This window comes from Mastigoproctus giganteus, chromosome 7 (genome assembly GCF_048544385.1).
Source record: "Mastigoproctus giganteus isolate SK-2022 chromosome 7, ASM4854438v1, whole genome shotgun sequence".
NCBI lineage: Eukaryota > Metazoa > Arthropoda > Arachnida > Uropygi > Thelyphonidae > Mastigoproctus > Mastigoproctus giganteus.
In genome coordinates, this window is record NC_143581.1 from 189,510,609 (window position 1) to 189,533,081 (window position 22,473).

The 22,473-nt window shown below is 35.6% G+C and overlaps 1 protein-coding gene across 4 annotated transcripts in view; it reads right to left on the reverse strand.

The window, feature by feature from the left end:
* Window positions 1–22,473, reverse strand: part of for (cGMP-dependent protein kinase for) — a 353,560-nt gene that overhangs the window by 192,277 nt on the left and 138,810 nt on the right. Inside the window, exon 1 of one of the 4 annotated variants that reach the window (XM_090378026.1) lies at window positions 11,653–11,734. The exons of the other annotated variants lie outside the window; for them this stretch is intronic. The gene's annotated coding sequence lies outside the window, so the exon portion shown is untranslated. Of the gene's footprint in view, window positions 1–11,652; window positions 11,735–22,473 lie in introns of those variants that run through there. 4 annotated transcript variants of the gene reach the window in all.

Here is a 22,473-nt window from a genome sequence, read left to right on the forward strand (position 1 = left end):
AGACTGCAGTAATAATTCAGACACAGTATAGGTTTGTTAAAGGAAGGTCTTGTCTGAAAAATTTGACTGGATACTATGATGTGGTTACAGAGGAACTGGATGCAAAAAATAATTTTGATATCATATACTTGGATTTCAGGAAATCTTTTGACACTGTTGTGCGGGAAAGACTACTGTACAAATTGGAGCAGTATGGTATTAAGGGCAATTGGTACAATGGATAAAAGGGTGGTTGAGTGTGAGAAGACAGAGTGGTAATCAACAGACATTGCTCTTTGTGGACTAATGTTAGTAGTGGAGTCCCCAGGGTTCTGTGTTGGGCCCACTGTTCTTTTGCATATTTATCAAGGACATCGATGAAGGTATAACAGGCTTAATATCGAAGTTTACAGATGATACAAAAGTTGACATGGTTGTTAATTACAGTAATGACAGTGTGCTATTGCAACAGGATCTAGAAACGTTGGACAGATGGGCTGAGAATCGGCAACTGAAGTTTATCACTGACAAATGCAAAGTACTGCATATGGGTAGAAGTAACCCCAGAGAAAGTACCAACTGTGTGGTACTATACTTAGAGTGGTAGAAAATGAAAAAGATCTGGTAGTAATTGTGCAGTCAGATATGAAATTTTCGGAGCAGTGTAAACAGGCTACCAGAGCAGGTCATGGGATACTGTCAACGATATACAGGAATTTTGCTAGTACAGAAAAGGAGGTGATTATCCCTTTGTATATGGCAATAGTCAGGCCATGCCTTGAGCACTGCATCCAGGTCTGGAGGTCACGTTTTAGGAAGGATGTAGAGTTGCTTAGGCGAGTATAGAGAAGGGCAGATTGGTGAGGGGAACGAAGGGGTGGTCTTACCAAGAAAGGCTTAAGTTCTCAAAATTGCAGACTAGGCACCTGCAAGGTGATCTAATTGAGGTATAAGTCTATAAACGGGTTGAGCAGGCTCAATTCTAATGGGATTCTTCCTCTTGCTCAGATTATGAACCTGAGGGGACATAAATTCAAACTGAGGAAAGACAGCTATAGAACAGATGTGTGGAAGTTTGCCTTTAGCAAGCAGGTAATTGATTGCTGGAACAAACCTCCAACTGTGGTTGTGGAAGTTGATAGCCTAAATAAATTCAAGGAAGAACTGGACAAATGTTTAGAGAGAATGGATGTGTGAAATTTTCTTTTTTTTTTTTTGGCTGATGCTACATAAGCTTGCTTTTTTGCATTACATTAATGTCTCTACTACTACTACTCTAAATTTTGTTTTTCCAGTACTTACATGACACCAAACTGACTCAACATCGCATTGGTCACCCATATCAACTGGATGCACTGCAGGGCCACCACAAGTGGGTAGGCGAGGTAAGCGTTGCATACAAGCGGCAGTTCAGGAAGGCGCCAAAAAAATTTTTGACATATGCTAGTCAGACCACTGTTTAACAAACTTCTTTATAGCGTAATTTTCTATTTAGCGATATTTTTTGAATTCCCCTTGGTAATTACATGTACATTTAAAATAGTTTTCATAGAACAAAAAAAATTTCCATATAACAAACAGATTACGAGAGACAACTGGAAAAGCATTGTTCGCACCTCTAGCCTTCAGGCAATTAGTGTTGCTACTAAGCACGAATTAAGAACCAAAGAGATTACCAGGCTGCAACTTAGTGGTACACGTAAAACATATCCAACTGCCTATCCTACATACCCAGAAGTAGCGCTGGTCATCTGATTAGTCAACATTTACCAGTATTCAATGCGGCAGGCAAATAATTCATTTAAAATAAATACAGTACATGAAATTGCAGACTTATGTTAATTTGCTTATTATCTGAATTCATATTTATATTTCTCAGGGTTACATCCAGAATATGGGTATAACCCTGTGCTTTAGCAAGAAAGAGAGGAAGAAGGCAGTGACAGGACAGGAAGTCACCTCCCACTCACCACTTTCCCCTCCTCCTCCCCTGCATGTTACCAGGGAATGTCATGTGACACAATATTTCACATTCGGAAATTCCTCCAAGTTTGTTGAAGGATTGGAAGGCCTAATGGACTATTTCAGTAGCACCTAAGTGTTTGGCACTTGTCATCAGGTGGAAATAAAATGAACTTTACCTTTATATAATATGGAATTTATCAATTAACTTTAATGAACATAAAATTAACCTTACGCTTAATGAGATTTTCAATATTGTGCTTTATTTTGTGTGATTTTTCATAGATTCGGTGTGATGTTCCTTTTATTATATTCATTTTTATGATTGTGTAAATAATTTTGTTTTCCTGTAGTAAATTACAAATTTATAATGCAAGTGTTAATATATGCTACAGTACAATACTTATTCCTTCCTTATTGCAGGCTTATGATATAATGAATGTAATATTTATCATCTCAGAGAAGTGTTCTTTAAGTGTTCATTCTTAAAGAACTGCAAATAATAAGAATAAAAATTATGGTTTAAACATTTCATGTTATTATTTGTCCGAGGGGGTTTTGTCCTACTTTGCACTTTAATTGAGGAGGTTTTGTCCATACAATTACTGCGAAAAACACCAAATCATCAAGAAACAACTTGAGAAAAAAAAAAAAAAGGATTTTTATATACACGAAGCTCTTGAATGTCTACAAAATATCGCGGAATTTTTAAAGAAAACAGAACAGAGGAAGCAGCCGAAAAAATATGGTTACTATCATTGGCATTGAAGCATCGTTTCCATAAGTAAGCACTGTAAGGAAAAGTTTGAAAAAAAAAAACTCATTTCGATTATGAAAGTAGAGATGAAGCTATTCAGGATCCGCAACAAAATTTCAAAATTAATTCTTTCTTTCAAATGACACAACAATTTTCTCCTTAACTGAAAGGTTTACAAAAATGAAAGAACATGGAGAAATATTTAAAATGTTTTATAATATTTCTGAATTTAAAAAATGGTCAGATGACGATTTATTAAATCATTGCAAAGATTATGATGGTTTAGCATTATCTGAAGAACTTATAGAGTACTTCAGATTTATATTAAAGACAATATTACTCCATTTGAAGTTTTACAATATATTTTTAAAACAATTTTACAGATACTTTTTCAAAAGTAGCAGTTGCTTTAAGAATTTTTCTAACTTTACTAGTTTCACTTGCCTCAGGCGAATGGAGTTTTTCAAAATTAAAATTAATCAAATTATTTACGATTGACAATGTTTCAACAAAGACTCTCTAATTTGGCAATAATTTCAACAGAAAATGATCTTTTGGAACAAATAAACATAAATGAAATAATTAATAAATTTGCACATTTTAAAGCAAGGAAACTAATTTTTTTAACATTATAATTTTCCTTTCATTTTATTACTGTGGGTACGCTTACTGTGATTTAGAATTTAAAGTTTATTTCCAGAATTTCAGAATACTCTTATTTTTGTTTGTTGTTTCATTATATTACATGTGAGATATGTTGCAATTCTTTTCTTTTTCAATAAATTAATAATAATTATTTACACCTTATTTTATTTTTTAATCCAAATATTTTGAGGTGGCAAATTTGATTTCGCTTACTGGTGGCACATAGGGTCACAGTGGCCCTGATGCACTACCTTAGATTTAACACTTCAACTAAGAGCATAACCCCTCCTAGCTGTCTTTCCTGTATACATTGTTCTCCCCATCCTCAAATTCGGCATCTCTTATTGTCTGTAGGTCTCTGTTCAGAAGCTCTGTATATATATTTACAAACATTAAAGTCCTTAATAAAACTTCCAGCAAGACCTATAATCGGCAGCAAGTGTTATTCAAGAAGAAAATATGCCTGGTTAATTAAATTCCTGACAACAGCCCCTTCTTACCTAGTCTCCATCAACAACTTTGATCATTAATCTCTATAACTCAACATATTCAATTACAGCTTCCTTTTACATGAATTTTATGTTCATTTCACAATCCTTTAGAAGCAATCTTTTAGTTTTAGGGAGAAAATTATCAAAAGATCAACATGGGTTTCACATGTCTTATGAATATAGAAGACATTCTCCAGTTAATGAACATTTTAGTTGGAGAACCTTACTTAACATTCCATGACTCATTATACATCCAGACATCTGGTTTAAGCACAGGAAACCTATTACCCATTACCATTAGGTTGCTGAGATCTTCGTGAAGGACCTTCAGTTTTTTTTTTTTTTTTTTTTTTTTTTTTTTGAAAAATCAATGCCTGGCTCTATGGGATCAAGGAATATGGGAACTCAACAAATTCTTCCATAACCTTAGCAGACATCACCACAACACTTTTATAATGGAAGTAGAAACTGATTGCAAACTTACCTTTATAGACATACTCTTCATCAGTTAAGAGCACGGCATGTTTATGAAATTATACAGGAACCCAATAAATAGTGATATTATTCTAAATTTTATGTATTCACATCCACATTCAGTAATACCATCAGGTCCTTTGTCCTTAAAAGTGTGTCAGAGTGAGAATTCAATAGATCATTAGCCAAAAAAGAATGGGTATGCTGATAACAGTGTGTGTAAAAACATTAAACACACTAGATTTAGAGGGGCGCCTCCGTAGTCAGGTGGGCAGGAGCGGCAGTGCGTAGCACACGCTTCTTGATTAGCCCAGGGTTCGAGTCCGTGCAGTATGGATGTCCTTGGTGTGTTCTCCCCATAAGTAAATTGTGTGGCAGTGAATAAATTTCAACAACTTAGTTTTTCGCAATTATCTCTTCAAGAAAAAAAAAAAAAAAAAAAAAATGCGATTAAAAAAGATGGCCGCCCCACACCAAAGATTCAAATTTCTCAGCGGGGAATAAGTTATAATAAGAAATATATTCGCAGTTTTAAAACTGAATGGTACCAAAGGAAAAGTTGGCTTTGTGGTTGTGAAGTTAAAAATGCATTGTTTTGTTTTCCATGTTTACTGTTCGGAGGTGACTTAACTTGGACAAAAAAGTGGATTTACAAACAAACAGAATGAAAGAAAAAACCTCAAAACATTAGAGGTTGAAGAAACATATTGATAATATGATTTCACTATCGCTTTTAGGAAGTGTAAATATTAAAGAACAGCTTAGTGAGGCCGATATGCTACTTAACAGAATTTATGTTTGCAGTTATGTTTTCTGTTGTTTGCAGATTGACTTTCGATCTGCAAACATAACAGAAAAGTTACCAAGATTCGTGATGTATTATCTGAAACAATAGACTGCATTAAATTTTGTGGACAGTTTGAAATTCCTTTACGTGGACATGACGAAAAAGACGATTCTAAAAATCCAGGAGTATTCCGAGGATTAATAAATTTCGCCTGTACATTAGATTCCAATTTAAAGAACCATTTAAAAAATAATGCAGCATTTAAAGGCATTTCAAAAACTATTCAGAATGATATTCTGGACTTTTTTACTGCAAATATGCCGGGATGAAATAAGAGAAATTAAAGAAGCTTCATTCGTAGCTGTCATGGCTGATGACACAACAGATATTTCTGAACATATACAAATGGTAATTGTTCTGAGATATGAACTGAATGGAGACATTTTTGAGCATTTTTTGGGGTTTTTTCACTCTGGAAAACCAAACAGCAGACGGAATATCGAAGTGCATTCTAGATCAGTTAGACATAATCCTCAAAGGAAATACTCAAAAACTGGTTGCTCAGACATTTGATGGTGCAAGTGTGATGAAAGGCAAGAAAGAGGGAGTTCAGGCTAAAATAAAAGAAGTGTACAAAAATGCACATTTTATTCACTGCTATGCACACCAACTGAATCTGATGATGAGAAATGCAGCAAGTAGTACCCGAGATTCAAGAATATTCTTTTCGAACCTCATGTCGATACCAACATTTTTCTCGAGATCAAGATCACCACAGCGTCCCTCTGTTCTCAGAAAGCATATGGACAGCCATGTTGCCCAACCTTCCCCTACAAGATGGAACTTCAATATACGCACCGTGAACAGCGTTTATGAAAATTTTGAATCCTTAAACAAGTGCATGGAGGAACTATGAGCAACAGCAAACGCAGATAAGACGATTTCAGAAGCAACTGGAATTTTTCACATCTTGAGTAATGAAAAATTCGAGTGCTGATTAGAACTTTTCCATCAGATAATGCCTCATGTGGAAGTTATTTAAAATCAAATGCAATCTCGAGAAATTTAGGCAGTTAAAATACATGAATATATAGGAAACTTTAAGAATGAATTCCTGATTTTTAGAATGGCAATGTACTGTGAAAATCCTTCAAAAACACTCATGATCGAAGCAAAGGAAGTATGCGACTATATAAGTATTGACATAGGTGAGAGATATTCTTTTACAAAGCAATTAATTGCTGCTAAATTGTTTAACAAGGAGAACTTTGTATTTTTCATATGAAAATGCCCGTGGAAGCGGTACGGGAGACTACTGAGGCATATCCCATGACTGAAAGAGAAAAAAAACTTCTTACGGAATTACAAGTTTTCTATAGCAGCCATGATCTACGCAATTATTGCAAATTAACTGACTTGCTGAAATTTATCTCAAAAAATAATCTAGCTGATATTCTTGGTGACTTACAAAACTCATAAAAGTTCTTTTGACCATTCCAATGACTACTTCAGAGCCCGAACGCTGCCATTCGACATTAAGAATAAAAACATTTTTAAGGAGCACTATAAATCAAGAAAGGCTAAATGCTCAAGCAATGCTTTTAATCGAGAAAAGCTTGGTCAATAGTGCACCAAACTTGAATGAAAAAGTTATTAATCTATTTTCAACAAATAAAAACCAAAGAATGGATTTTGTTTTTAAATAAAAGTTCTGTTAATGGTAAAAATCTAGTTAATGTTTTGTAGTATTTTTAACTTTCTTATTATTATTACTGTGCACATCTATGTCTCTTATAACCAAGGCAATTTAATGTAACTTTAAGACGCAGCGCCCCCAAACATCAGAGTCATGAGCTGCCACTGCCCTTAGGTATACCTCAGAAGCATTTTCACCTCTATAAAAAAATACCACTAAGCTCTCTTATATCACAACTTGGTCTTAATCTTGTCTCTTCCTCTTAATGCATATTTTTACCCCATCCAGATCTGATCTCAATATTTTTTGAGATCAGATCTGGATGGGGCAAAAATTATCTTGTAGAATTTACTTATATTTCAATATCTTAATCCCTACAGGATTATAACATTGAAGTATAAATGTATTTAACCCACAGCTGCTACTTCTATATTAGTTTTGTTGCCATGCAAAGTAAAACACTTTAGTCGCATATTCTGGTAAGCTTTTCCTTCTTATTGTTAACATTTAGTTAAAAATATTTAAGCTTGATTACTCACTGTTTGATAATTAGCAATTGTTACTTTCTGTACCTTCTTAATCTTGTCCATCTTATCTTTTTTTTGTCCATCTATATTGTTGTTCACTTTGTGTAAGCTGAGTGGGCCTGTAAGGTATTATTTTCTTTACTATGTCCAGCCAAGTACAGTTCATGTAATGAAATTATTATTAGTAGTGGCATATGATGCAAAAAAGCAAGCTTATAAATCATCAACCAAAAATGAAAAAAAAAAAAGTTCTATCCCCACCAATAATTTGTCTACTTCTTTCTTGAATTTATTCATACTAACCACTGCCACAGCAACAGATAACACATTGTTCCAACAATCAACGAACAAATGCTGCTTTTCATCACAATGGCATGTTTTTTACTATCCAAGAGCTTCTCAAAGTTCGCCACTCATCTATGTGAGAATTATTATCACAGAAAATAACAGAATTTCCAATAATAGAATAGAAGTCCCAAGCATAATTCCCAAATTGAATACTGTTTTTCAAATATTAAAAGTTAAAATGTGAGGTTTCTCAGGCCACCAATATCACTCGTGTCACAGAACAAGGCAATATTATTGGCAGGTTAACAGTTGTGGTAGAGCATCGAATGGTAAACCATTTTGGTAGTCACTGACCTCAATAAAGCTATATAAAACTGTCATATACAACAAATAAATCTGATTGGCTCCTATAGAATCAAACAAACTTCTACATAATTTTCTTATCTGTTTTCTAAACATCTGCAAATCATTTAATTTCTGCCATTACTGAACACTGTAATTCTGTAAGCTTACCACCTACTAACACTTTGTAAAATACTCTGTAAACAACAGTTTACAGAGTATCTTCTACAACAGTTGTTTTAGTCAATCAAACCAAGAAAGGGTCAATACTCAAATAAGTTATGCTTTTATTAATTTTTTCCTATTCACTTATACATTTATATTCAATTGTGCAACAAAGAACCTAGCAGGGGGAAGGAAACATTCATATTAAAAAACTATTTTTTTTTTAATATGAAACATATTTATAATGTCTGCAGATGCAAATAAGTACAGTGAGAGAACAATCCAATCCCACTTTGTTCTCACAATTAAATTCGAGTTTGGAGAGCAACAACAAAGAACTACACAATCTCTTCCTGAAGTGACACCTCAAATATACAAAAATCATTACAACAATACTGGTTGTTACTGTGAGCATTCAACATAAATTTACAGCATTAAAAATATTTTTTATATGGTTCCCCAGATATTCACAACTAACCTATACATCAGTATTATGGAATGCTAGGACCATGCCAAAAAGGTCCTGCTAATGGCACTTCCCCTCCTTCATTGAAGGAAAGGTGCTATTAGGAGAATCAATTTTAGCAAAGAACAATGAAACGACAGCAGTAAAAGCAGTGCCATACCTAGACTTCTGTTTGCCCTGGGCAAAATATTAATCTGGGACCCCCCTTGCAAAAATTAAAGGTGGAATTCGTAAAATTGAAAATAAAGAAAACACTCAAAAATTATTCAAATCATAAGTATTTATTTAAACTTTAACAACTAGTACATTATTTATATAAACTTAAAAAAGTTTTCGCATCATTATATATTTGATATAAATTTGTCTATAATGTCTGATGTTTTTATATCTTTTAGTATATCTTGTTCTATTGACATAATCCACTAATTCTTTCTTGGCCAATTGTTGCTCATGAATATGCTTTAATCCTTTGAGTCTTGAAAAACTCGTAATTGGCAATGTTAATAATATCCGGTGATGTTGGGATATAATTCAACTAAGTTTTTTTCTTGAATAAATGTCAATAATTCTAAGCAAACCAAATGTTTTGTTTTTTTTTTCTTTTAAAACATGCTGCAAAGATTGGATTTCTTGACATAACTCTTTGGCATCGAAGTCTTTGCTCCAGTCTTCGCTAGTGAGAATTCCTTCAAGGAGTTGACATTTCGGTTCTTTTTTTTTTTATTATTATTATTATTAGCTACATGGTGCAAGGAAGCCTGAGGCTTATGCTCCACTAGCCAAAAAAAAAAAAAATCCTGAGTTACCCTGAGAGAGAGAGAGAGAGAGAGAGAGAGAGAGAGAGAGAGAGAGAGAGAGAGAGAGAGAGAGAGAGAGACAAAAATCAAAGGGAATCACCAAGAAAGAGAAGAATGATGATATCCGGCTCAGGACCCTGGGTGTGCCAAGCCCATACTCACCAGATGTGAGCCCCTGGTGGTCTATTGCACTTTATTTCTTTATTATCGATTTCTTTATAACGAAATTTCTGTTAAATGAACTTTTTAAAGCAAACAATCAAATTAAGTTATATAGAGGTCCGACTGTATGCATAATAAAAATATTATATTAAGAAACAACCTTTTTTTTTATTTAAAAAAATTAAAATATCATCAGAATTCGGGCCCCCTACATTCCCGGGCAACTGCTCGGTTCGTCCATACCTAGGTACGGCACTGAGTAAAAGTGTTACGGTCATGCTAGTTCAACCCAGTAAAGTAACTTTTTAAGTTATATTTTTACAACTGACATTTTTATGTTATCGAGAATGTTTTATATCCCATTAAATTTAATGGAAAAAATGAGAACTTGAAAGCAGCAATATAAAAATTGCTGTAGCCAAGTGGTCAGGTACACAAGTACATAATTTTAGTGACTAGGTTGTTGTTGTTATTTGTTTTTTAGGAGCATTAGCAACTAAGGCCATATTGCTCTGGGATATGCGGTGGTCATTCCCTGACCTTTCCGCATCCTCCGTATTTGGTGATGACGGGCTCGAACCCCGGTCTAATCAAGAAGCGTGTGCTACGCACTGCTGCTCCTTCCCACCTGGCTATGGAGGCGCCAAGAATGACTAGGATTCAAGCCCCTTAATTACCAAATCAGTCGCTGTTTCTTGTATGTCTTCCGAACCCCTATCTCTTCATTTGAGGAAAAAAATAAAAATAATAAATACTGCCATGACAAATATAATTTTATAGTACTCAAATGACACTTCAAACAGAAAAAAATTTTTCAGATATATTTGCTCATAACTACTTTTCCTTAGCAACCCATTTGCACTTGTGTAGGTCTGAGGCAAAGCTATAAATTGTGATCGCTCCCCACAAGGGTGCTGAACAGCCCCCACATGATTTTACATGACCATACATACCAAACCAGCTGTTGCCCCCATCTTGCAATGGCAAAGAGAGCAACAGCTGGTTTGATATGGTCATGTAAAATACCCAATCCTTGTGATAGTATGGTAGTTTTGCTACCAGGGTTGAATTGGGAAAGTATCAAATTTATAATTAAATTGGTAGTTTGGAATAAGATTCATTTGAATATGCAAACCTAGCAGACCTATTAATTAAACTTTTTTTGGGAAAGGTAAGGGTGATAACTGCAGCAGGAAAAGTGTGAAAATTATCGAATAATGTGATCCTTTGCAAACCCTGAGACACTGCACGGTGTATTGCACTTGATCTCAGAAATCTGTCTACACTGCTCAGGAAACCTCATGTCGGACTGTAGTGGTAGTAGTAGTGGCATGTGATGCAAGAAAGCAAGTGTATGAGCTTATGCAGCATCAGCCAAAAAAAAAAAAAAAAAATCACATCATTCCCTCCAAATGCCTGTCCAGTTCCGCCTTAAATTTATTCAACCTATCAACTTCCACAACGACAGATGGAAGTTTGTTCCAGCAATTAACCACCCGCTGGCTAAAGGCAAATTTCTGCACATCTATTCTACAACTGTCTTTTCTTAATTTGAATTTATGCCCCCTTAGGTTCATAATCTGAACAAGTGGAAGGATCCCATCAAAATGCAGTGTGCTCAACCCATTCAAGGCTTTATCAACCCTGTAGATAAAGTTCTGTGAGCAACCCTTGGTTTTAGAGCAGTGACGGGTTGGGGTTGTGTAATGAAAATATGAAATTAAAATGCTACTTGTAAATTTTTACTATTCCGAATCAGTGGCGGATTAAGGACAGTTGGGGCCCCTAGGCAAATTATATTTGGGGGCCCCCCAAAAAATAATAATAAAAAATAAATAAAAGTTAGGTGGCAAATAAATGAAATTTTGTACTTTTGAATTTTTTGCTTAAATTAATCAAGATTTTTATGATGTTTACTGAAAACATTAATCTATTTTAGAACACTATGGGATAATGTCTTGGCTTGGGAGCCCCCCCCCCCAAAAGCCTGGGGCCCCTAGGCACGTGCCTCATTGCCTTAATGGGTAATCCGCCACTGTTCCCAATAATTTAAGCTATAGCATTTCAGTATCAGAGATCACATATGAAACGTGTTACTAACCTTGCATATTTACCTGTAATATACGAATACAGTATTTGAACAAGCTCGGGCGACAACTGCAGATATTCATTTTTAATCAAGTAATTTCGAATCCCTGTAACGTGACTGGATACTTTTTTCAATAAATAGCAACTCGCATAAACAAAGCCAAGAGGAGGACAAAATGCTACTAAAAGGTAGGAAGCCATATACGTGCGTCTTTGTGCGACAGTGAGTTTTATTTTTGGGTACTGCTTAACCTTTCCAAGACTACCAATACATATTATGTTATAATATTACTTTGTATATCTAATAAAAATTGTAACGTGATGTCTTTGAATAGTTTTTTTAAAAACTAAGAAATAAATTCTAGTAGTTCCCAAATAATATTTTTAAAATGCATGCATTAACTAAAATTGCTCTCTTTATCTCTAATATATGCCGCTAGGATATCGAATTCCCTTTCTCCTCATGAAATGCTTTCTCAGACTTTGGCTTGTAATTTGGTGCTCAAGCACTTTCCGCGTAAGACGAACGAATGAAATATTATTATTTTTATCTGTTTATTGTTATGCTCTAGAGCCACCCCCTGGACAGCAGTAAGCTAGGGGATGATTATTACATTCACAGGAGGGCAGGGACATGTGTCCGGGGTTACATGGAGCTTCTTGTCGTATGCTTAACCTAAAAGGAACAGGAAAAGATGGCGAAATTAGCGAAATAAAATCCATATCGCGTGAAAAATCAATCACTTCGAACAATTTTTTTTTTTTTTTTTAATAAGAAAGACTCTTATCTATTACGGAATTCTTTATAAATTTCATTTGTTAATGCAATGTACATACTGAATTAAACGTTCTCCTTTTTAAAAAAATGAAGCGAAAGTCTAAACAAAAACCAAACTAAACGATAACATGTATCTATACATTGAAAATTAGAGTGAAAACCCGACGCGAATCGGGTTAACTGCTTAACCCTCAAAGTTTAGAACCTATAACATAGTCGACAAATCCTACGTTTTGCGGATGTTTTTCCTACCGCTTCTTCAGGTAGCGTTAGGAAAAATAACTGCTACATTTTAAGATCCAAAAAGGAGGACAACCAGTTATTTCCGGAATGAAATGTCGATTTTGGATATATAACATAATAAAAAAAAAAAAGGCGCAATTCCGAAAATCCGGTGTTTTTGACATCACTTACAGTACTGAGATTTCAGTAAATGTTTTGATATTGTCCCGCATGAAAAGGCTGTCGTACAAATTGGAAAAATGTGAAATTTAGTCCTAAGTTACAGATATGAATAAAACGATGGTTAAGGGGTAAAAGACAGGGAGCTGTTATTAATGGGCACTGTTATTCGTGAAGTAATGGTATTAGTGCCTTCCCCCAGAGTTCAGTGCTCTACCTCTCGCTGTTTTCGATATTTATTAACGATAATGACAAAAGACATATCAAGGTTAATGTGTACGTTTGCAGATGATATAAAGATTGGCAGGTTAGTCAATGATAGGAAACAAGGCATACTACGTATAAGCTTGCTTCCTTGTATTTTTCGTCAAACGTTAAACTTTAGTTGCTACTTCTCAGTCCATCTGTTTCATTTTCTAGATCTTGTTGCAGTATCATATCCTGATTCCTGTCATTAACTCCCTTTCAACCTTTGTACTATCAACGAACCTATACAAATGCCTGTAGAGTTTGCTGATGAACATTATATAGTTCATCAGCAAGCTTAGACATTACACATGATATGCCTTCATCAATATCGTTCATACACACACTTCTATTGAAATCAACAGCAGATCTAGCACTGAATCCCGATGTACCCTACTAATAACATTAAATCCAAGAAAAATGCCCATTAAAACCATTCTGTCTTCTGCCATTCACCCACCCCTTTATCCATACCAGTAATGTACCACTAATGTCACACTGTTCCAATTTGTACAGTAATCTTTCATGTGGAATAGTATCAAGAGCTTTACCGAAATCTAAAGTATATGATATCAAAATTATTAAGTTCAGTCTTTTCGCGTTGAGGTGTGAGAGTGCCACTAAATGAGCCTCTCTCTCAATCCTGGCGGCATTAAGGTTTTTCGCCCAAGAGAGTTAGGTAAGCACTGGCTCTATTTTTAATTCACACAGGACTACTGTTTGATTTTGTATAATTTGTAAAGCCCATTGTTAAAACATTTTGTTATGCGGTGATACAGTTGTCTCGAATAGCAAGTTTTTTAAATTATTATATGGAGGGTCTATCTTTGGATATGCCAAAACAAAAGTGCCTCGATGTAAAAGAGAAAACGCAGCCTCCTCCCAACTATTACATGGAAAGGTCCCAAGTAATGCCCATATTCATTCTTCCATTCAGATGCGGTTGTTTCCACGTCCATCAGTGGTGTAACCAAACAAGAACAATTTCGGATACCAAATAAAAGTTAGATTTCGTATAACATCATATTATATTCAGAAGTGCTCAACCATGACATAAAGTAGTACCTCGAGAGCTAAAAGCTTATATGGTAGCCAAGAAGGGTTTACTAAAACTTCGCCACAAGATGCATAGCAGTGATGTCAGATTTGTGTAGCAGTACTTCTTGGGGGAAGGGAGGATTGTCTAGGGGAAAATAGGTTTAACCTACATGAAATTTCGTAAAGTTTCCTTTTGATAATCCAAATAAGTCCTGAAATTTTGAGAAGGATAAAGAGCTATTTTTTTGTTTGAAAATTATAGCTGTTTCTGTATGGTGTGGGAGAGGAAGACTGGGAACTACACAACTGGATTTAAAAGCCTTCCAAGGAACAAGAGAACATTTGCTGAAAATCTAATGTCGATACGATTTTTCTTTCTCGAGTATATACACGTATAGTAGATAACTCAACGAGATATGTATTAAAAATATATAAAAATTTGTTTCTAAAATGAGCTAAAAATGTTCTAAGCCCGTATGTAACTAATAAATCTAATCATCAGTATAGTTCTTCTAAAAAAAAAAAAAAAAAAAAAAGTCTGGTTTTATTTGTTCAATTTTAATGAAATCTGAGATGGCTGAACAAGCATTTCTAAAAGAGCCAAATGGAAAATTTCGTTTACCAGGAGTCGAGCTATTACATGCGATTGGTAATACAGTGGAACCTCTACATTCGTCATTAATCCGTTCCTGAGGGACGAACGAATATAGAATCAATTTTTTTCCATAGGAATTAACTAAAATTGGAATAATCCGTTCCCAGCCCCGAATCTGATACATAAATAAATAAATAATTAACCAGAACTTTACCTTTACTGAGGAGCGATGATGACAGAAGCTGAAGAAGAGGAAAGGAATTATGTATTGTTTAGAAGGGAAGTCACCTTCCATTAAAACATCAGGTACTGTAACTCCAATTCTGGTGATCGATGTCTTTTTTGTCCCTTTCCCGACGATTCACTAGCACTCGATTTAGACAGACAACATTGAACTTGTCCAATGTTGTCTGTTTCTGTCTGTTTTTTAAAATTTTCCGAAAGTAGCAAATCACATTATTATTGAATGAATTTATATTTTGATTAACTACGGCAATGTTCGGGTGCCACTTCTCGACCATACTCTGGCCCAATTGGACAGCATTTCCTTAATGTCAGCAGTTGGTATGCTGCAGTATACCCATACCCTCCAGCCTGTAAGTCTCAGCCTCGCTAAACAAGAACTGCAGGGGTGTTTAACTGCCCATAGTCAACAGGAGGTATGAGAGTATAACTACCCATACCCTTCTGTAGTTATAGTAATGAAGTAACCACAATTGGAATCCAACATCAAGCAGCTCATAATAACGCACTCGAGGTTATAACGAGGATTTTACGAGGGTTTTATTCTTAAAAAAAAAGATTAAAAATGTTTTTTTTTTTTCGTCTGATCTCTCAAAAACTTTGAAACAGAGAAGTTGCATAATACCTGCGTGTTTAAAATTACGACAGCTTGGTAACTATCATATGAGATCCCAATATCAGAGGTTACGTCTAATTCCTATTGACGATCAGGCTGAATAATGTTTCTAATACGGGAGACACGTTCCTCATTTGCTGAAATGCAAGTTCTCCTTACACTTTGCACCATCCTCAATGTATTACATTTGTAATAATGCAATGGGGAACAGGAATTCAAAATGCGTACGTCTAGTCGCTTCGGACTACATTGCGGTCTCCTTTACCTTATATCCTTAACTGATTTACCTGCTCTATTTTCAAAAATTGGATCTCTTAAGTTCATCGTCAAGAAAAGTTGACAGCAGAAAAGAGGTGGGAGTCTCTTCAGAAAAGAAAAAAAAAAAAAAAATGGAGCAAGGAAGAGAAGTCTAGTAAATGAAAAGAATTCTAGACTATACAAATCATTAAAATACTTGAACCATGGATCTGAATAATTATTCTAAGCAAACAATAATAAATGATTCAGGTTTTCCGTGTGTCCACACAGTGGAATTCACAGGGGTGTCAAGAGTCAATACGGGGCCAGGGGGTCTCATCTTTCACTTGTTGATATAGGTCCCCCCCTCTATATGATGTCCGTGCCAGGAAATCTGGCCTGCCAGCACTCCCCGCACCAGGAAGGCCGACTTAAGGGGTGCCTTGGCACTGTGCCTCCAAGGTCGTGGGGAGTGCGACCAGGCCAACGAAACTAGTGTAAGAAGTAAAATATTTTCAGCTCTTTTTTTTTTTTAAGTAGATTTCATTTGCATATATTTATTTACATCCGCCACTCTTTCATATCCAATTCGTGTTAAAAATGGAATATGGAAAACATTAGAAAAGGCCATCCAAAAATATCCCAGACTACCTGAATCCGGCATTGCCTCCCCCTGTTATGTAAATCTTTACACCGAGAAACTTTGAGGACCCCCCCTCTTTGAAAAAGTTGGTGTATATACATACAGAACCGTTACTAGCGTTATGTACGCCTGCATGTAAATTTAAAAATGCACACTTTTATTGCTGAAAATTTCTTATGGCTCTGGGTACATATCAAACAAATAACAAGTCTACGTTTTGGATCCTCCTTACTAATGGGAGACCCAGCACGTACTTTATGTGCCCATGTATAAAAGACAAATATTCTCATTAATAAACAGCCATATTCCCTAAAAACGTTTTAAGAAAGTTAAAATATTAAAAATCTAATTTGGTAACTCTCTCCTCCTTGTAAGACACTGATGGAAAGAGACAACTGAGTAACCTGACAAGAGAAGTCCATAGAAAATTTAAGAAAGGAGAAACACACACCTACAAAGGGACAAAAATACTTCTCCACTGATATCTTGCAAAAGAATAAATTTTTGCATATTTTCGTTTTATCCGAATCTAAGAAGAGCACGATGTCGAAGATTTTAAGATTCCAAGGGATATCATAACAAAAAAAAAAAAAAAAACCACTATCGTTCCAAAGAAAAGTTCAAGTCTCAATGATATTCGATTCCAAATATAGGCAAAACCCTGGGGTTTCGAAAATATCTTAGGAATTCTGCAAAAGTTCCATGGATATATATAATTTATATATATATATATATATATATATATATCTGTACACACATATTATTTTTTAAAAAATTAGGGTTCAGTTGAAAAGGGATTAGTGATAGAAAAAAAGTTTCAAAAACACTACTGCAAAGTATTGTTTCTATAAGTTCCAATGGTCGGTCGAGCTGAAATTTTTGTTTTTTGAATACTGTAAACTTGTCCAGCTTCTCTCATAAGGCTTTAACTAGTTCTCTGCTTGAACTAGAACCTGTTCAATAATCGTTCTAAAACATCTTAAAGGTGTTTAATTGGATCGGAGCAGGAAACGTCAAGTTCACCATATTATTTGGCTCGGACTCTTGTTCTGATAATATCGCAAAGCACAGTCAGTACAACAGTAGTTTGTTAGACTGAAGGTCGGATTTACCAGAGTGCAGTTGCTCAAAGAGCCCTAAGGTAGCAGCGGGCCTCAGACTAATAAGATTAGTATTGATACGGGGAACAATACTAATCTTATTAGTCTAAAATAAGGTAGTCAAACTTATTTTAGGGCTTCTAAAAATATATTCGACAAGGTCCCAACTACATAAATCTGGCATTATGTTCACACAATAAGGCAACTCGCTAAGGAACAGCTACAAGGTAACACAAGTCAGCAAAATTTGTTAGAATGATACGATAGACAATATTCAGGATTTCATAGATGATAAACGGTAGATCAAGTACAAACTAAGTACATGTACAGTAAAACACCATTATGCTACTACAACTACCGAACTTAATTGTTCATGCAATACAACTTAGGTGAAACCGTTATTTGGACATACACCACACCCAGGTGCGCCCAACTGATACGTAGCTTATGTAGCACGAGGCCTCACTCCTCATCATGTTCTGTCACTGACGTATGTCCCTTGCTTCCATTTTGGAAGCATTGGACTACCAGCAAATTTAGCCGCTTATTACATGAAAAGGGCGCAATGAAACTACTATTTTATCTGCCCTTAGAGTTGACTCCTGAATTTGGACGGCTGTAACTTCAGATTCATCAAAACCAATCAATTTTTTCCTCTTTTTTTTTCGGCCATGTTGTGAAAATAAGTGTTTATAAAAGGGATTCTTCATTCGAGACGAAATTAGGACCCTAGACTTTTCCACGGTCAGAAGTCTCTAGATACTCTTTTTTTTTTTTTTTAATTGGCTAAACATCACGCTTAATGTGACAATATTTTCTTTGAAAATACACTGTACTGAACAGCAGAATCGAATGAAAGCCTCTATACTGAAAGAAATTCTGCAAGTAACTACTACTTAAACATCGACAAGTTTGAAATTTTAACTTCGTTATTAAACAGAAAATCTAAACAAAATTTAGTGAAGAACACAACAAACATTACTGAATAGAATTATCTAGTGTTTTTGTAGTTATTATTATTTTTTTTCTTCTTATACAGAACATGGTTAGGATTTTTTTTTTTTTTTTCTTTTTTGTCCCTACAGTAAAATAATTTTACTCGAACCAAAAATAAAATTACATATCTTTTTTGTGCAGCGTTTTATGATATAATATTAACGTTTCTAATATCGGGATGTCCAAAGCCAGCGCAATCAAAATTACATAACCTTGGCTTTTATAGATGGTCCCAGAAATGCCCCGACTTTTCATCTCCAGAGTGCGTTTCATCCCGACTTTTCATCTCCAGAGTGCGTTTCATCCCGACTTTTCATCTCCAGAATTCGTTTTCCCGATTTGATTTTCAAACCTGAAGATCTGGTTCCCTGACAGGAGGTGGAAAGTTTGAAGACTACGCTAATGCAAGTTGTGTTTTGAAAAAAAAATTAAACTATTGTATAATTAATAAAGTGGACAGAATGTGTTTAAGAAGACATTAGAAATAATGCAAAAAAAAAAAAAAACAGCAACAAAATCACTGCGAATTGATTAACCTTTGGTTGAAACAAAAATTTCTAGGAACCGTAACAAGAAAACGTATAATTTAAAGAAGTAGTATGAAAACAGTTACGAAATTAAAATGAAGTCTACAGTGAATCTTAAAGTAGAAAATTTTGTTTTAATACGGTTTACGTAAGCGCGATAACTGACGAGGTTGAGGAAGCTTCCCAGTGTTTAAATCCAGCCAAAAATGAATGCTTCGCGTGGTTGGTTAGCAACATTATGAGCTACGCAACAAAGTTTCTTTCAAGGATGTCTGGAATGAATCTTCAGTTGCTGAGTGAGGAAAATATCATGTCATGGAAAAATAAATTGCTATATAAAGAGGAGCAGAAGTTTTTCAGAACTCATTGCTGTAAAATATGATGATGGTGGCACTATATCTTATTTTACTACTGCAAAATTCTTGACCGATCATAAAAATAATTAAATATTTTGAAAACAGTATTCGAAAGTTCGAAAATAATGAACGATTAAACTAAACTTTTATTAAACTTGTGCGATCAAAGTGTTAGAAGACTCAACTGACCAAAAAAGTGAATGAAAATTTACGCTCGAAAAAAAAAATAATAAATAAAATGGAGGCAGGAATTCCCATTAGGAAACGTAAATACGCATATAAATTCCACATTATATTTTCAACAATTTATTTGTGGAAAATATAAACTTGAGAGTGAATAAATTTCGATTTCAAGTCTACATTTTTTTTGCAAATTACGCAGGCCTATATTTAATGATAAATTGATTTCTCTAACAACACGCTTTTATGTGTTATAAGATACAATGAACCTATATAGTTAAGATTTATAGATATATATTTTTTTTTTTAAAGGACCATTTAAATAAGGAATTTTAACATATACAGAATTGCAAGCAATCACCAGCTGAAACGGAAATAAAAAAATAAAAAAACCTCTTTAGACAGTGTATAAATAGGACTCTGTGTATATAGTGATCTGATTCAGTCGTCGCATATATAACAACTGACTCATTATATGGGGCGGCAAAGCCTAACTTTTTTTATGTAAAATTATTTCGTTCTTCCATTGATTGGCTGGCAATGATGACGAAATGCATTCTACATGTGGTCGCTCCCTGGATCGAATTACATCCGGAAAAAGATAAATTATTGAGTGTGCAACACGTTACAGGTATAGGTTAAATTATGATAAATGTGAAACAGGGTACACTACAGTGAGAACAGCTATGTATTGTGGTATGGACCATAGTTGGTATCAGCCATCTTGATTAGTAATGATTTTATCGGAAACTTTTCAGATGAACAGGATAAGGAAGGGGACTGACTAGGACAGGGCAGGGTCCTGATAAGGGATTCGTATTGCAGTAGGAATACTAAAAGTGAAATGTCGACGGGCAGAGAAGTAGGACACAAGAAACGGAAGCTCACGGTACGGAGATAGCATAGTGTGCATAGTGTTAGGGTCAGGCGCCACCTGTGATTTCTCACATCTGCGCCATATGTACACTGTGAAGAATACAGAACTACTGTAAATGCCAGAAAAGTGTTGTCTGTTGTATATGACATATTGCGTTAGGTTCTGTTGGGTGTCCTGGCATTTGGCCGCAGGGCCCCTGGTGGGACCTCACGTTGCCCGCACACACCGCTAGGAGGTAGCCAGGCTGCCCATTATTCTCTGGCTAGTCTCCGCCAGGGTCGCCTGAGCGTCCTGGACGAAGACCAAGTTAAAAAAAAAAAAAAAAAAAAAAAAAAAAAAGAGAGAAAGAGAAGAGAAGAGAAGGCCTGGGGAACAAGAGGAAGGGGGGTCTGAATGTGAGGAACAAGCTAAAGTGGACAGATAGAGAAGGCAGTCCACCCGAGTAAGGAGAAATAGGGGATGGGTAGAGGGATCAAAAGTCACAGGGGCAGGCGCCACTGTGCGAGTGCCAAAGGCCAAGCACTCTCTGGGAGTCAGCTTTTCAAGTAGTGCCAACCATGATGATGCCAGCATAGTATTTTAATCTTCAGTCTTACTCTTTTATCAGTCGGGAAAATGCTATCCGACCCCAGTTTGTGTTTGTACATGAGGGTCGTTGTTCTGAGCAGCTCTAAGTTCAGCAAACTTTGCCCGTCTGATGGTAAAGACAGCTTGTGCGTAACTCGTTAAGGCTTTGTATGTTGTTTCATTCTGAAGCAGGTATGTTTCATGGTTACGAGGGTTCTCCTGGATTTCAGTAAAAAATTTGAGCCTACAATCATCGTAAGCAGGGCACTCATACATGAGATGCCCCCATGACTCCTCTTCGCCACAGTGGCAGAATGGATTGCTTTCAATTCCCATTGCTGTCAATTTTTGTTGAAAGGGCCCATGTCCTGTGATCAGGAATGTAACTTGCAGTCCAGGTGAAAACCAGGAAGGAGACTTCGGGAAAGTCATGTCAATGGATGGGAGGAATCTTCTGGTAATTTCTCCTTTGGGCGTGGTTTCCCATGAATGCTGCCAAATTCCTTGAAGGTGTGTGAAGATACGTTTTCTTTCTTGTTTCAGGTCATTGGTAAGCTGCAGTTGAAGATTTAACAACTGTGTCGGAATTCCCTTCTTTAATCGATGGTAAAGTCCCCTTTTAATCACCTCAAGATAGAGTGGCAAGCATCCAGTAATAACCTGTAGGGCAGGGGTGCTGACAGTGCGACATGCCCTGCAGATAGATAACATCATGAATCTTTGTATTGAGTCAAGTTTACGCTTGTTCTTTTCCAGGATAGCCTTTGTACACCAAACTGAGGCTCCATAACACACAATTGGGAGAAACGCCACTTTATAGATGAGAGACAAAGCTTTATGCTTCAAACCCCAGTCCGCTCTGCTGACTCTTCTTATCATAGCCGTATACTTTCGGATTTTACCTTTCACTCTCATCTGAAGTACTTATTCACGGTACGGAGAGGAAGGGGCTACCAAAGAATAAATTAAGACTTGATAAATTTCAATCTGTGTTTATACCTCCACAGATCAAGAGGTAACAAACCGCGCTGCTTACAAGATATTAGAGTAATTCTTGCGATAACAATGAATATTCTGATAGGCAATAGCACTGAAAGCTAATGAAAGCCTATATACGCTCCAGCTTCACTATCACTGCTGTAATCCAGGATCGATACCAACAGTTTATGAAGTTGAATGAAGACTCTGTTAGACTTGATTGTGTGAGAAAAATCTTTTGATCCCTAGAGACTACACAGCATCTGCTATTCATCACACACTGTGATGAATATCAAATCGTCATGAATAACACACTGTGATGAATAGAGTTATTACACTTCCTCTGATGATCGTTTTAGGAGTATGTTATTCATTTTCTCTAAACAAAATTTTTCTACGCTATTATTTCCATCTCTCCAAATAAAAAGCTAGAGATTCTTTCGTTTTTCTACTGTTATCATGAAAATA